We start from the raw sequence: 15,812 nt of genomic DNA on the forward strand, positions 1-15,812 counted from the left end.
CCCAAATGGCATACAGTATTTGATTTCCTAACTCCAGTGTGAACATGATCCAGGGTAATAACTAAGAAGTAAAATCTGGAAAGGATTTTGAATTCTCACAACCAAGTTATGAACCAGATGTAGCAACAGCCTGTTTCTGAACTTAATAAATTACTGCCAGTAGCATTTGCTGAGCTCAAATTAACATGTGGATGAGTTGTTTTAACCTAAAATATTTTGCTAATAAAATTTTCTTGTTCTTAACACACATTTTAGTACCAGGAATATTTTTTTTCCTTGCTCTGTAGAGTCTACTTATCATGGAATCATGGAAAGTTCTGTTTGAACTTAATTCCAGGGAAACTGACCTTTGCATGGCTGGTTGGGGAATTCTGGGAATTGAAGTCCATATAACTTAAAATTGCCGAGGCTGAGAACTGCTGGATGAGACTATCTCCACTAAGACCATCCAATTTGCTTTAAAGTTCTAACTAGTGTCCTGAAAGAAACACTATGGAGAGTCCAGCTGGTGCAGGCTCAGATATGGAACATGATTTATTATAATAAAGTTATGGGGTGTAGCATTTTTATTTTACAGCAGAATGTAACTGGTAGATTTCACAAAGTAGAGGTTTACAAAGGAATAAAATCAGCTGTAGAGCAGGAGGGGTCAATCTGGAGTCCCAAATTCAGACATGGCCCTTGGAATTCCCCAACATTTTATGGTAGATGAAATCTATAGTTCATACCCTAAAATGGGGATTTAGAAAACAAAGTCTCCCAAGTTAGTTACTCCCCAAAACAACTCTTCTGACTTGACCCTCAAGTGTGATGTGACCCTACTTACTTTAATCCTCCATTATGATAAGCATAGCCCTTGGACATTGGAGGATTGCCTGCCTCTGCTCAGTGTTGAACTTTAGATGACCCAATTCTTGCATGTAAGCTTGAATAAAACTTCTATGCTGCAACCTAAATAGTGGTTCTGATTCCTTCTGCTTGACAGGTCCCAAGAGCCAAGAACGGGACATGGGGTTACTTCTAAACAGTATTCTTCATTATTCTTCACCTATGGACAGAATCTTGCCAGACTAAAACAACTGTTTGGATCGCTACAAAGATATTTTAGGAATTACTAGGGAGGGGCCATTTTAACTTTCTTCCAATCAAACTATCTAAGCTTCACTGCCTCTTTGCCCTCTGGAATACAGCTTCTCCTTCCTGGGAATCCAGACTTCATTTCACCACAGTATCTCCACTACAGAGTCTCCAATTATTGACCTTTTTACCAACAACTATGTTAGTGGATTGCCTTACCCTGCAAAAAAGACTCAGAAACACCCAAAATAAACCAAAATAAGAGGATGCATTCTTAAAATAAATAAATAATGGAGGGAAGTATGCATGAAGGATGGTCTCAAAAGCAGCTTCTATATTCCAGAGAAAGAAGTGCAGAAGCCGCGTATCTCTTAGAATGATTCCTTTTTGATCAGATCAGAAGTATCAATGGTGACTGATTGACCAATGGTATTTAAATAAGAACTTTCTCTGCTTCTCTTCCTTTTTGGTTGGCCCTAATTCAATCATTGCTCTGGAGAAGGAAAGGCCCTGAAAAGATGCTAAAAGGGGTTCCATCTGTAAAAAGAAGATGCAAAATTAAACATGGCGCTTTGGTATAATCAACCCAAAACTAAACCAGCTTTCTGCACAACTTTCTTGGATTGGTTTTCTTGATTAGCAGCATACCACATTTCTCTTCTCCAAGCTAGCAGTTTCCTTGCTAAGTGAGCCATTGTAAAGAAATCAGGAGGGCACCCAGTTGGAGAAAGCTTGTGTACACTTTGACTTGACAATTTATTTATTTTTTTTAAAAAATCACAGTTCCTTCCCATTTAAAAGTTGGTCAAAGTCAAAGGCAGTTTTGCTGAACAGGTGTCTGCTGTGTCTGAGCTTATGTTGTTGATATAACCCTTGGTCCATTTGGAAGAATGAAAAATATCACTCGGTTTTATTGTAAACAGACTTTGGTTCTGTTAAACAGGAAAAAAAAAGGTTACTGGTTAGTCATACGCTCCTGCCTCCTGCCTCTTTGAGGAAGCCAACAAAGAGACATTCTTGGTTTACCCTGGCTTGTGCTGTGAGTGTGTTGGGCTGTGCATGTTGCACCGATGACCTTCATGGTACTGAAAGTGGGGGCAAAACCTGCTTCCAAGCTGGAGATTCAAGCTGTCGTGCAAACCATGCCTGCAACGTGTGGGGTCCTTTGACGCAACATGAGGTCTCGCTGTATCACTTTACAAACATGAGCTTGGAATAACATCCAGGTTTGTATCTGGTGCTCTTTGCCAAAATTTTTCTTTCTTTTTCTTTTTCTTTTTCTTTTTCTCTTTCTTTCTTTCTTTCTTTCTTTCTTTCTTTCTTTCTTTCTTTCTTTCTTTCTTTCTTTCTTTCTTTCTTTCTTTCTTTCTTTCTTTCTTTCTTTCTTTCTTTCTTTCTTTCTTTCTTTCCTTCCCCTCAACAGAATAACAAAGTTGGAAGCGATCTTGGAGGTCTTCTAGTCCAACTCCCTGCTTGAGCAGGAGACCCTATACCTCTTCTCTCTCTACTCCTTCCTTCCTTCCTTCCTTCCTTCCTTCCTTCCCTCCCTCCCTCCCTCCCTCCCTCCCTTCTTTCTTTCTTTCTTTTTCTTTCTTTCTTTCTTTCTTTCTTTCTTTCTTTCTTTCTTTTTTCCTTCCATAATAACTCTACCCTCTCTCTCTCCCTTCTTCCTTCCTTCTTTCCTTTCTTTCTTTCTATTTTTCTTTCTTTTTCAACCTTTATTTTTTACAATCAGTCATGAGGGGAAGGCTGATCTGGGAAAGCCAATTTTTTATCCTTACAACTACAAAACTCAAAATTGATATGAAAAGGGCAAAATGTAAGGTGTGGTTTCCCTCTTTCTCCCTCCCTGCCTCTCCTTTTGTGTGTGTGTGTGTGTGTGTGTGTGTGTGTGTGTGTGTGTGTGTGTGTGTGGCATTGGAGCAAGAAAAAGAGCTATAGTGAGTACACTTGATGTGTAAAGAAAGACAGGAATGCATGAAGCACTGTAGAAGTGAGTGGGGTCTTCAAAGGTGGGCAAGGCATCCATGGAGGATGGATGGAGAAGTTGTTTTGCAATGCAGCCTCCTTGCTTGTGGAGCACTGGATGTTATGTCCTGACATCAGTTAGCAGCAACTGTCCAAATGAAGTCAGAGACGCTGACACAAACTTGTAGTTTTATATAAATAAATATATTTAACATTTATATTTACAATGGACAAGATAGTCAAGAACACAGGAACATCCTGAGGTAAATCGGACAGCATAGAGAGCACACAGAGAAGAAAAAGGCGGGAAAAGGGGAAACTCCCCCTCCATCCTTCAGCAACCAATCATAGTGCAGATTGCCTCTTGCATGAGCCAGCACTCTCCAATCAATCAAATACAACTGTGATTTCTGGCCTATTGTCCATTGTTCCAGCTGCTAAATTTAATATCCTGACATGTTAGCCCTGGTTGTGGGCCATGCAGAATTTATCACTGGGGACAACATTGAACCTTTTCATCCCCATAAAGCATCATTTACTAAGTAGGGCCAACAAATGGATGAGCGATCTATATGTATCTACTTAGGTTCCATAGTCAACCATATAGTCCTTTGCTCTCAAATCACAAGCAGGGGGGAGAAGACAGCAAAACTTGGGAGAACCTGTGCTGGCTTAGATGTTATTTCTGCCATCCAACTGGAATGACTTAGTTTAAAAACATTTGAACCTGCCCAAAGTTGATGGTGGCATGGAATAAATCACACCCAACATCGAATCTGGAGACCCGAATGTTTATGCTTCAATGGTTCCTGATTCAACAATATTCTTCTCTAGGTGTCTCAACGTGGCCAGCTGCAGCCTCCCTACATAAAGCAGGGGTGTATAAAAGGTTGGCTAAGGAAGCAACAATGCAGAAAAACTGACACAAGCCTCCCTTTTTTCCCTTAATAAAGTGCATTCACACATGGGTCATCCTACGAACCACCAGCTGGCTTTGAACAAGCTATTAAGGAGCTGAGGTGCCAAGGAAAGGAAAGGAAAAAAAATCGGTATTACCGTCACTTTTTTAAGGAACCAGGAAAGCAGGTGTTATTTTCTATAAACAAACCTCAGCTTGAAAGCAAGTTGCTATAAATTGTGAGGAGGGAGGGCAGCTTGCAGATGTTTCAGTCTTTCTCGCTGGGTGAGAAATTCAGCTGCAACAGATTTATTGCAGGTAGAGGCCAAAAACTTCTTTTGACTTTTCCAAATTAAAAAAAAATAGACGAAAGAGAGGGGGATGATTTGAACAAAGGGGAACCTCTGCCATTCATTCTTCTCACCAAGGTTGAGTCCATGTTAATGGGGGGAATGTCTCGGGAGGCGCTCACTGATCTGGTGCAGAAATTGCATTGAGATGTCATGGTGGTTTGTTGGCTTTCTGCTTAGCATGCTGTGAGAAGGCAGCCATTTGGAAATTGTGAATTGTTGCTTGTTCCTGGGGGTTTGTGACATCTGCGGACAGCTCCCTTGGTGTCCACTGGTCTCCGCCTCTACTTTATTTTCTTTTTTAAAAGATGTGTTCAGTGTAAACTGCCTGTTTGCAACGCACATAGAAAGAGGCAATGGTTTGATTGCATTATTATGGCTGCCATGAAAAATAACTCTGAAGAAAGCCCAGTCACATCAGAAGTCTTAATGGCATACCGCTACTACTACTACTATTACTACTACTACTATTACTACTACTACTTTCTCTTTTTCTCCTCCTCCTCCTCCTCCTCTTCCTCCTCCTCCTCCTCCTCCTCCTCCTCCTCCCCTCCTTCAAGCAAGCACTGGTTGCAATGCAGAAGATTCGGACAACCACAACAAGGGTTCTGGCGAGCCTTTGTGGTTTTCCCCAAATTCAGCTACTCATCATTAAAGGCACCTCCACCCGTGACTCACTCGTTGATGAAATAATTTGCCCTTGCAGAGTTTTCATCATAAAAAATGTTTAGAAGTAATTAACGCTCATCAATCCCAGACTGATTAGTCCAATCTACCTCGTTAAGGAAGAGAATCAGATATGGCAATTTAAGCAGAAAAAGACATGGCTTCAGGAGGGAAGGAGGAAGTGTTACTATATCCCAGAAAGCCAGCCAGAGAGACAACACATAGATGCACATGCCAGCAGTGACCACCCATGAAGAGCCCTGAAATGTGACACGGATGATTTGGGGGGAAACTCTGCAAAAGTTTTTTTGTTGATATCTCATTTACGCAGCATTTCCACCAGCAGCAAAGCTGGGCCTTCTCTCTTTCCAGCCTTTTCTTAGGGAGGTGGATATCATTTTTTTTAAAAAAAAAGAACACAAAACCACACACACAGACACACACACACACACACACCAACGTTTCTTTACTGTACTTTAAAAGCAATCAGGCTTACAAGGAAAGCTAAGTTGGATTACAGAACTGTGTAATCGGAGACACGGTGTCTTTCTGAAGGAGGTTTTCCTTGGAAGTGGGGTTATCGATTGGGTTGCAGTATACAATTAGAAAGGATCATGGGGGGAGGGGGGGCTAGGAGATAAAAAGGGAAGATTATTTCTGAGAGATACCTCCTGGAAAGAAGAGGGATTTCAGGTTGTGGAAAACAAGCTGCAAACAAGACCAGGAGAAGGAACAACCGGGGTGGTTTTGGAAAAGTCCAAACATGACATCACTGTGGTAAGAACTGGGGCATGACCTTAAGATTCTGAGGAAAAGGTAGCCATCCAGCAGGAATAATTCCATCTCCTCACCAAGTCTAGGCAGGAAGGACACGTCATGTACAACCAATAAACACAGGCACACACCCATCCAAGGTTGCAGGCCCAGTTGGAGATCCAAAACGTGTTTTGTAAATATGTGTGGTCCAAACCAGACAGCATTTTCTGTGGAGCTGGTCTTTTTAGGAAAAGGCATGTTCCTTCTTGGCATTAAGTACGAGTACCTTTAGACACAGATGAGGAGAGTTGTAGTACTCTCGGGATGGATGAACTACGCCTCCCTACAGCTCCACTCAACATAGTTGAGGGTGATGGTACAGCTGAAAGGTACCGTCCAGTCCTCTGAGTTTGTGTGATCGCAGTAGCAGAGATAACCAATGCTCGAGGAGCTCTGAAATAGGATGATCAAAAATTGGGGTCTTAGGTTCCCAGAGTAAATTGGAGCAAGCCTGATCCAGGGTTTGTTGATTATGAGGAAATTGATCTTTAGGCACAATAGATATAAATAATGAGGAATTCAGGAATAGATTTAGTGATGGACATTGGTAGTCTGCTGGCTTTTAGCAATCACTCCAGAATATTATCCATTGCCACCCAGCTGACCAGGAGCATTAAAAAGATTGGCTTCCATTGATAACTTGATCTGTGGCATTAGATCCTTTCTTCCCATCATACACAAGAAGTCATGCCTGTCTTCTGGAGAATGACCTCAGAAGAGAGGAAAGATCTGCCAGCAAGGTCCATTCAACTGGCAGGTTGTTCTCTGATGCTACCATAATCAACAGCATCCTAACATGAGGGATTGTGGGAGTTTTCCAAAGTCATTGAAAGCAAGCAAGGTGATACCTGGGGTTCTATGATGAAACAAAATCACTTGACATGTCTTTCACTAGGAATAAAGACGACCTGTTCCTCTTCCCACCCTCGGAGAAGCTCCTCAGTGTTAACTCTCCAAAACAACACCTACTGTCTGGTGAAATTGCTGACCAAGCAGACGTTTTGGCCAATGGGGTTAGCTTCAAAGTCTTCTCAGTCTTAATGGTGTATGACATTTTTCAGGGCAAATACTGCTCAGCTAATCATGTTCTAATAGCTCTTCCTCTTCCCCTTGAACTGGCTCGGAGTGAGCTCAATAATATTTTAATTTCTTAGCTCTGATGAGCTTAATTCTGAACAGGTATTCAGTTTCTACACTTACAAATGGGCTCCCAGATGTTCGAGGCCAATAGCTAGAGAGAGCAGCAGTACAAATATAATATTTAATACGAAATGTCAGTTTGGGTGTTCCACTCAATTTCCTGAAGAAATCTTGACAAACCTTCTTATTTAGGCTGAAGACGCAATCAGTTCCATACCTCAGCCCTCTGCCCAGTTGCTATGTAATTCCACATAACTAAGTTCTCTAATTTCTGAATTGCAAATACAGAGCAGATGTAGGTAAAATTTGGGAGGGGGGGTGGAGAGAGGCAAAAGGAGGAGAGAGAAAAGTTTCTTTCTTGTCTTGAAACAGCCTTTTTGGTAGATGCAATCTACCGGAGGTTGTTTTTCCAGAGAATTATATAGAACATAGCAATTTTAAATATACAAGACAGCCTATGCGTAATCAGGCCCAGCATTAAAACTCAAAACAACAACATTGTTCCAAACAAGTTGGAGAACAGCAAATCTGAAATAAGTCTCCTCTTCTCAATGATTTCGATGCTGTTCTCCTTCCCTTATCAAGGATTTTCCTACTTTACGGAGAAATTATATTCTGGCCAACAAAGCTAAAAACCTCCATTGACTCATTTTGTTTTCTGTGAAATGTCAGAGCGTACTTTCAAAGTAGGGATAAGCTTATGATTGGCTTAGGTCTGGAGGCAAATTATTGTCCTGTCCTGTCCTACAGATTCCCCTTTTTCTCAGACAGGGTGGGAAATGGGTGGTTTAATGGGGGGAACCTGGAGAAAGGACACTTTGGGAAAATTCATGTCCTAAAGGGGTTCAGTCTGTGAGATGGGAGGTGAACTCAAGTCATGTGGGATTTGTTGGGCTCTGATGAGAAAGATGCACCTTGAGAATCCGTGTCCCAGATTCTATGATTCAGCAAGGACATTCATAAGACAACATACTTGGTTATGTGCTGAGCATGTTGAGCACCCTCTTTTCTCGGTTGTTAACATTTATTGTTATGATTTTACTTGACTGCTATATATATTTATTTTTTGTTTTCCATTTGTATTTGGCTTTAATTGATTTTATTATTGCTTGCTGCATAGAGTCAGTTGTTTGAGATGGCCAGCTGTAGAAATTGGATAGAAAACAAATAGATCGAGATAGATCGATAGATAGATAGATAGATAGATAGATAGATAGATAGATAGATAGATAGATAGAGAATGTCGGCTGGTGACCCCCAGGGGGAGGGCCTTCTCTGTGGGCGCTCCGGCTTTATGGAATCAGCTGCCGGTGGAGCTCCGGACGGCACCTGACCTTCGCTCCTTCCGATGCGGTCTGAAGACCCATCTATTTGTACAAGCTGGCCTGGCCTGATGGGGATATGTTGGGGTCTTAATAGGATTTTTAATGGGGATTTTTATATTGTATATTGTTACCGACTGTTTTAACTGGGCTATTATTTAATTCTTTTTTAATTTTTGTATCTTGTATTTTTATGTATGCCCTGTTCACCGCCCTGAGTCCTTTGGGAGAAGGGCGGTATACAAATACAATAAAACCTAAACCTAAACCTAGATAGATAGATAGATAGATAGATAGATAGATAGATAGATAGATAGATAGATAGATAGATAGGAAATAAAGAAGAAACTTTTGTTCTGCTGGAGGAAAAGCCACAAAGAATGAGGAGATGATGGTTTGACAAATAACTCATGGAATTGGAGGTAGGGAGCTGCACAAAATCCCCATACAACTGAACGAGTTGTATATTAGCATGAACTTATGAATCTGCCTGAATGGTCCCTGACTGGTTGGCTCAGGTTAGCAACTGAAGAAATGAAATGCCACGATCCAGGAGGTCAAAACTGAGATGGAACCTTGCAAAAAGAAAGATACGTGTGAATATAGAAAGATTTTTTGGCGATCTTGTTTTTCATTATTCAAGCAGGTTGATTAACTCAATCCTAATGTTTGTGTGTGTGTGTGTGTATGTGTGTGTGAAAATGCATCTCAACTATGGGTAATGCACTTGCTTGGCAGTTTATTCTGAGTAAGACATCTTTTGAACGTGGATTGAACTCATGTGAGTATGATTTTTCAAATATTTGCTTTTCCTCCTGGGAATGCCATTCCAGTGGTGGCTACATTCTCCCACCACATGAAAGCTGGGGGTTGGGGGGAGGTAGCCCTTGTTTGTGGCTGCCCTGATTACAAAGCCTCGGAGATCTTTAATTAATTTGGCTGGGCTTTGTGTATTTCTTTCAAAAGGAACCATCAAAATAGCATTTGAAACTCATTATCTTTTTGACAGCGATGCTCTCATCGTTGCCGTGATGTAACGTGGCCCAGTTTGATCAAAACACAGCCTGACGGAAGCCACTCCAAGCTCCCGGACTGAGTTTCCAAAGCCACACACACACACATACCCCACAACGTTGACTTTTGCTTATTTGGGAGCTGGGTGGGCTGTGCACAATGCATTCTGTGAAGAACACAACAACTTGCTGGGAACACCATGCTCTTAATCCTTGCCGTTTGCAGAGGAGGTAAATGTCTTTCTGCATTCTGATTTTTTTCCTTCTGTCATACAGAATATCAGAATACAGAATAACAGAGTTGGAAGGGACCTTGGAGGTCTTCTATTCCAACCCCTTGCTTAAGCAGGTGACCCTACGCCATTCCAGACAAATGGCTGTCCAATCTCTTCTTTAAAACCTCCAGTAACGGAACACCCACAACTTCTGAAGGCAAGCCATTCCACCGGTTAATTGTTTTTGCTATTGGGGAATTTCTCCTTAGTTCTTGGTTGCTTCTTAATTAGTTTCCATCCGTTGCTCCACTTCTCTTCTCCACCAACCTGGCTCAGTAAAACTCTGGTTGTGACTTTTGAAAGGTCTACCAAGACTTTGCTGCTTCATAGCTCCATGGCAAAGGGAGCGCTGTAGAAGCTCCCTTGGGGAAAATGGAGGAGAACTTTGGAGTTCAGAAGCCAATGAAATCCAGATTGTATGTACTTAGGAGAAGGACAACAGGCATTTGGGGGGAAAAATAGCATCAATGCTCCTTTTCCCATGGTCCTCCTTCCTCCGTTCTTCTTAATCAAACTTTCCATGGACAAATCATGGGCCTGCCTTCCCACCGTAGCAGGAATTTGAATTCTGGGATGTCTCCCTTCGTGCAATCGAAGCAACCCGCCTGAATCAGAAGTGACATTTAGGAAGCATAATCAGTTTCAGGCCATTTGTTTTTATCCGGGCGTGTAAACACTGTGTGGAAATTGTCACAATAATTTATCAAGGATTGGATATTTTGGTTAGTTCCACTCTGTCCCAACTTCTAAACATGCTTTTCAATACCAGCCCTTTTCTGTGAGAAAGAAATCAGACATAAAACATATTCAGCTGGCTCTTTGTGAGAAGATCCTTGTCGTAGCAAATGTGGGGAGCCTGTGTTTGCTTTGGTGCGATTTGGCAGAGATGTTTTTCTAACAGATCTCAAGCAAGGAGGGGTTCTAGGCCACCTGCTACTGGCAGAGGATCTGTTTCTGAGCATGGATCCTTCTGAAAGAGGAGCAAACAATGTGTGTGGAACCTGAATACCTGTTCAGACTAAGCTCATCAGAGCTAAGAAATTAATCATGATTGAGTGCATCTGAGCCAGTTCCAGGGTAAGAGGAAAAAGCTATTAAAACCTAATTAGCTATTATTTGCCCTGAAAAATGTCACATACCATTAAGATTGAGAGGATTTTGAAGCCAACCTCATTGACTAAAGCTTCCTCCTGGTGAGCAATTTTTTCAGGCACTATGGGTTGTGAAGGGTTCTTGGTGCTGTCTGAGCTTGGTTGTTTTCTTGGAGACATTTCATTACCCCAACTAGGAAACATCATCAGAGCTAGTCAGTGCTAACATCACTAACCCTGATGATGTTACCTAATTTGGGTAATGAAATGTCTGCAAGAAAATAATCAAGCTCAGAGAGCATCAAGGACTCCTCATTACAACTCTGAGCTACAAATGTTCTCCTTTATTAGTAAGTAGGTGTTGTTTTGGATAGTCAGCAGTGACAACATTTTCAGACAGTGGGAAGGGAAAAAGCCATCTTCGTTCCTAGAGAAACAGAAGTAGACTGCCTTGGTTTCCATAACATCTGCTGCTTCCCCACTCCAGTGGGGTCTAGGACAACTCACCATGGCCTACTTGCTGAGGGACAATTCACCATGGCCAACTCATCACGGGACAACTCTCCCTGGGACTAGAGTTACACTAATATCAAAGAAATGGTGGAACGGAATAATTAAAGACAGGATGCAAAAGGAGGGACTTAATGAAACAGGAATGACAAAAATTAAAATATTTTAAAAATTATTTTAAATAATTAAATTGAAGGGGTGAATTGCCCTGTGGTGAGTTGTCCCATGGCGAGTTGGCTGGAATGAGTTGGACAGAAGTCCCACTGGGCTCTGGTGCGTAGATGGAAAAGATGGTCCTTCAAGCAACCTGGCCCCAAGCCATGTAGGGCTTTAAAAGTGCCAAGCAGCACCTTAAATCAGACCAGAAGCAAATCAACAAGCAATGAAGCTCCCACAAGAGAGGTGACAGAAGACAGGTTCTTAAAAGATATCTCCCAATCAAGACAGCTTCCAACAGAAATGGAGTTTTTCCATCCAAACCCGGAGTGCAGGTGACTGCAAAGTGAGACAGTTCCTTGGCTGTTCCTGGGAATCGTTCTGCAAACTGAAAATAGAAGCAGGCTTTAGGAATAAGCAGTGCCGAGGGACATCGTGACCCCAAGGCAGATGAAATCACTTAAAAATTTTGAAAACTGGCAGCGTCTTCTCTTTTAATTACACGGCGCAACCCCATGCTGCGGGAAGCAATTACACTGTCATTCTTTCGTCCTTCCCACACACAGCCTGCACCCACTGGTACATCAGAGAGAGAGAGTTAAATCAAGGAGCCTTTTGCAATCATGAATCTGGGTTTGGACAAAGTCAGAGAAGATGGGCTGGTATCTTTTGGAAGGGGTTGGATAGAAAAATGGCAAAGGGAAAAGAGGATCCATAGGAACTAAGGCAGGGGTCTCTAAACTTGGCAACTTTAAGACTTGTGGACTTCAACTCCCAGAATTCCCCAGCCAGCATGACCTGACTTGGTTCTCCTGCAGTGCTGTACACAAGATGCTTTCAGTCAGGGCTTCCGGAAGATAGAAGGCAGGGACATCCCTACAGGAGGCGGGCTGAGCCACCGAGAAGAACCTTAGGAGAGATACCTTCAAATACTATGGAGGTGAATCAGTATCTCAGTGAGAGAGATACTGGTTGGGTTGTAGAACATCTCCTCAGGGAGCGTGGTCATTTCGAAGAACTAGATTGGATGACTCAGTTCTTGGTTTCAATACAAGGTAACTCCCCATCTTCTCAACCAAAGTGAGACTAATCCCAGGTGTCTCCCAGGTTGTGGCTCAATGTTATGAAGAGTTCTTTTCTTCCCTCGTGAAGACTTTCCACAGCCCATTTATGCAAACCTCTTAAGTGCATCGTCTCTAGAAATGTTACCCCTGTTCAGACTCAAGTAAACAATTTCACTCAATAGGGGCAAAGGTGTGGAGGAACCACTCCGCAACCTTGGTGGAAAAGGCCTGCTAGTCTTCTAAACTGCGGTTGGCATCCCAATCCCAATTCGCCCTTGCCTTGCCTTCAAAATTAGCCCAGATGAATGGCCTCCTTTGTAGTAAAGAGGCAGGGACTACAATCACCCCCTTCTCAGTTTGCCAAGCTATCACTTACTTGGGAGTCAACAAGCTGCTCTGGTGCTACACGAGAAGGAAAGCAGCAATTTCTTAGTGGTTTATTTGGCATATTTGAAGATCTCATGCAACCAAGACTTTGCTCCTCAGACCAGCTAATTTCCAGCCCATTTCTCCCTCTCCCCAAAGAACCAACAAGAGACGCAGGACCTCGGGCTTATTCCATAACCACCCCAACCGACCAATTCCGAATTAATATTTCAAGAAAGAACTTTTGTTCATTTTTGTTTCCATGGTACGGAAATGTGTGGGGTTATTTTTTTTTCTTCCTCTTTAATTTGCCCCTCCCTTAAGTTCAAGCAAAGTTGGAGCCGTTCTCTGCCTGCAGCTCCATGCAAGGTGATCTCCAAAGCCATGCCATGAAAAAGAGAAGAGGAAAAAGGAGACTCTGTGCTGGAAGTAACTAAATGAAGTGGTTTGTACAAATTATGCAAACAAAGCATTTTTCCCCCCAGAGAACTTCTGGAGTTCAAATAATTTCTGCCTGTTCTGAGCACGGAAGAGAAGGATGGAGAGCTATCACTTCTTGAACTCTCTCATTCACTTGCTCTCTCTTTCTCTCTACCAACGTCCTTTTTGTGGGTCCTGAAATTTAACCTCCGATTCCCACCCTGTCTTGGAAGCCTGAGGAAAGAGGAAAAATGTGTTTTTAATTAAGCATAAACTGAGGTGGGCAAAATTTATTTGTCAACGTAGTTGTTAGTTTGTTTGCTCGTTTGTTTGTTTAGAGCCTTTATGGAACACCATTTAGAAGGCTGCCCAAATGCAGGCTCCACACCATTTGCTGTGACAAGTCATAGGTGGGGTCCTTTGGGCAGTAGGGCGTCTAGCTCATATGTCAAAAGTCAACTTTAACAGAACAGAATGCTACTCCCTTTGTAGGATTGTCATCTGATACTCTGGTCAATGGGAATGCTTTAGGGGATGGCTCTCCAAACTTGGCAACTTTAAGAGTTGTGGGCCTCAACTGCTAGAATCCCACAGTCAACATAGCTGGCTGAGGAATTCTGGGAGTTGAGGTCCAGAAGTTGCCAAGTTTGGAGACCCCTGCTCTAAGGGCAGCGTTCCTCAACCTTGGCAACTTGGGATTGACTTGAACTGTGGACTTCAGCATGCATTGAAGTCCAAACATCATCAAGTGGTCAAACTTGAGAAATGTTGCTCTGGGGTCATACAAGTCTAGAGGTGGAAACCCATATGTTTTGTTCCAGGTCAGACATTGTCCCTCTAATTCGGTATTGTCTACACCAATGGGTGGTGCCTCCAGAACATTTTCCAACCACAGATGACCTGTTCCTTTTTAAACTGCCTGAAATGGAGTTGAGGACTTTCTGCGGGTGAAAACAAGGGCTTTCTCCTCAGCTGGAAGACCTTCCCATTTTCAACCTCTGAATTTATACATTCCTACAGTAAGGATGGGTGGGTGGAGTGGGACAGGCAGCAGGCCACAGCAGCTGAAGGCTTCAGCCTTGTGGCTGGTCTGCTGCAATCACACTGCCAAAATCCTGCAATAATATGGCAAGTCTGTCTGAATTTAGGCAGAAGGCTAGGTGCATAAAGAGACACATAGATGTGAATACTGTGGCATATAGCCTGGATTAATCCACCAGCTTCCCTATGTGAGCATCAAGTTCTTTCTCTTTTTCCCTCACACTCTACCTCTGTGCCTGCCTGCCTTCCTTCCTTCCTTCCTTCCTTCCTTCCTTCCTTCCTTCCTTCCTTCCTTCCTTCCTTCCTTCCTTCCTTCCTTCCTTCCTTCCTTCCTGATTTATCACTTGTTGCTTGTATATACTGAGAGCTTTTGCACAGGAGACAAACTCCTTGTGTGTCTAATCATACTTGGCCAATAAAGAATATTCTAATCTACAGTATTCCTGTTCCAGTCCAGTCCAGTCCAGTCCAGTCCAGTCCAGTCCAGTCCAGTCTAGTCTAGTCTAGTCCAGTCCAGTCCAGTCTAGCATTCCATTCCATTCTATTTTACTATTTTTTATTATTTTCTATTCGTTTCCATTTTCTCTTCCATTCCATTCTATTCTATTGAAATGTTCTCCGCCATTCCTCTTTCTTCTGATCTCACAAGAGGAGCTAGGAGAATTGGCATGACCGTTTCATGTAGGTGGACCATTGCAGGATACAGGACTGATCATCCAAGACTTGCTGAGTGGAGACTTTGGTTTATTTTTCTTTCCTGAGGTTTGTGATGGGGAGAGAGAGGAGTGGAAGGTTAGCTCTTCCATAAGATTTATTTCATTACATCTGCAACAAGTCAGGGAAACATCAGAGTCGAAAGATTATTTTTTTCCCCTTCTCTCTTTCTCTTTCCGCTTTCGTCTGAGGTCTGCTTAGAACAAAGCTCGGTTATTTGAGATAAACAAAGGCAAGAGAAGACATTATCAAAGAGCAGGCTGGCCACAAATTGTATGATTTGGATTTTACTTGGTAACTTGGGTAGCTTAAACCAAATTCAAACCAGATTGACCTCTGTTGGGCAAGCACACCCGGAGGACGTGAGAATTCACTTTGTGAAAAACATCCCTCTAGGAGAGCCCCCATTATATAGGGTGTCTTCTGCTTCCTATAGTTTAACGCATCCTGGGTATTTTCATTAGCATTGAAACAACAGCTTCCTGGTCCTCCTTGTTCATTGGCAATAAATAGCCATAGCCCTTAGACTTATATACCTCTTCGCAGTGCTTTTACAGCCCTCTCTAAGCGGTTTACAGAGTCAGCATATTGTCCCCAACAATCTGGATCCTCATTTTACTAACCTCAGAAGGCTGAGTCAACCTTGAGCAATAAAACGGGCAACAAAGTTGGGCCACCTAGAACTACAGAGAGAAAAGAGAGAGAATATTAGGGCTATAAATTTAAATAAATTGTAGAAAATCCTGAGAAGCCACAGGGTAAAACATCTGTAGTATGGAAAGAGATAACTTGGAGAAGGAGATTGATGGACAGCCAGGCTTCTGTAGTAGTTAAGGTGTCTAGAAACCAGAAGACGGTGAGTTCTAGTCCTACTTTAAGCAGGAAAGCCGCTGAGTGACTTTGGGCCAATCACCAGGAGACTGCG

This window comes from Vipera berus (assembly GCF_964194415.1).
Source record: "Vipera berus genome assembly, chromosome: 10".
NCBI lineage: Eukaryota > Metazoa > Chordata > Lepidosauria > Squamata > Viperidae > Vipera > Vipera berus.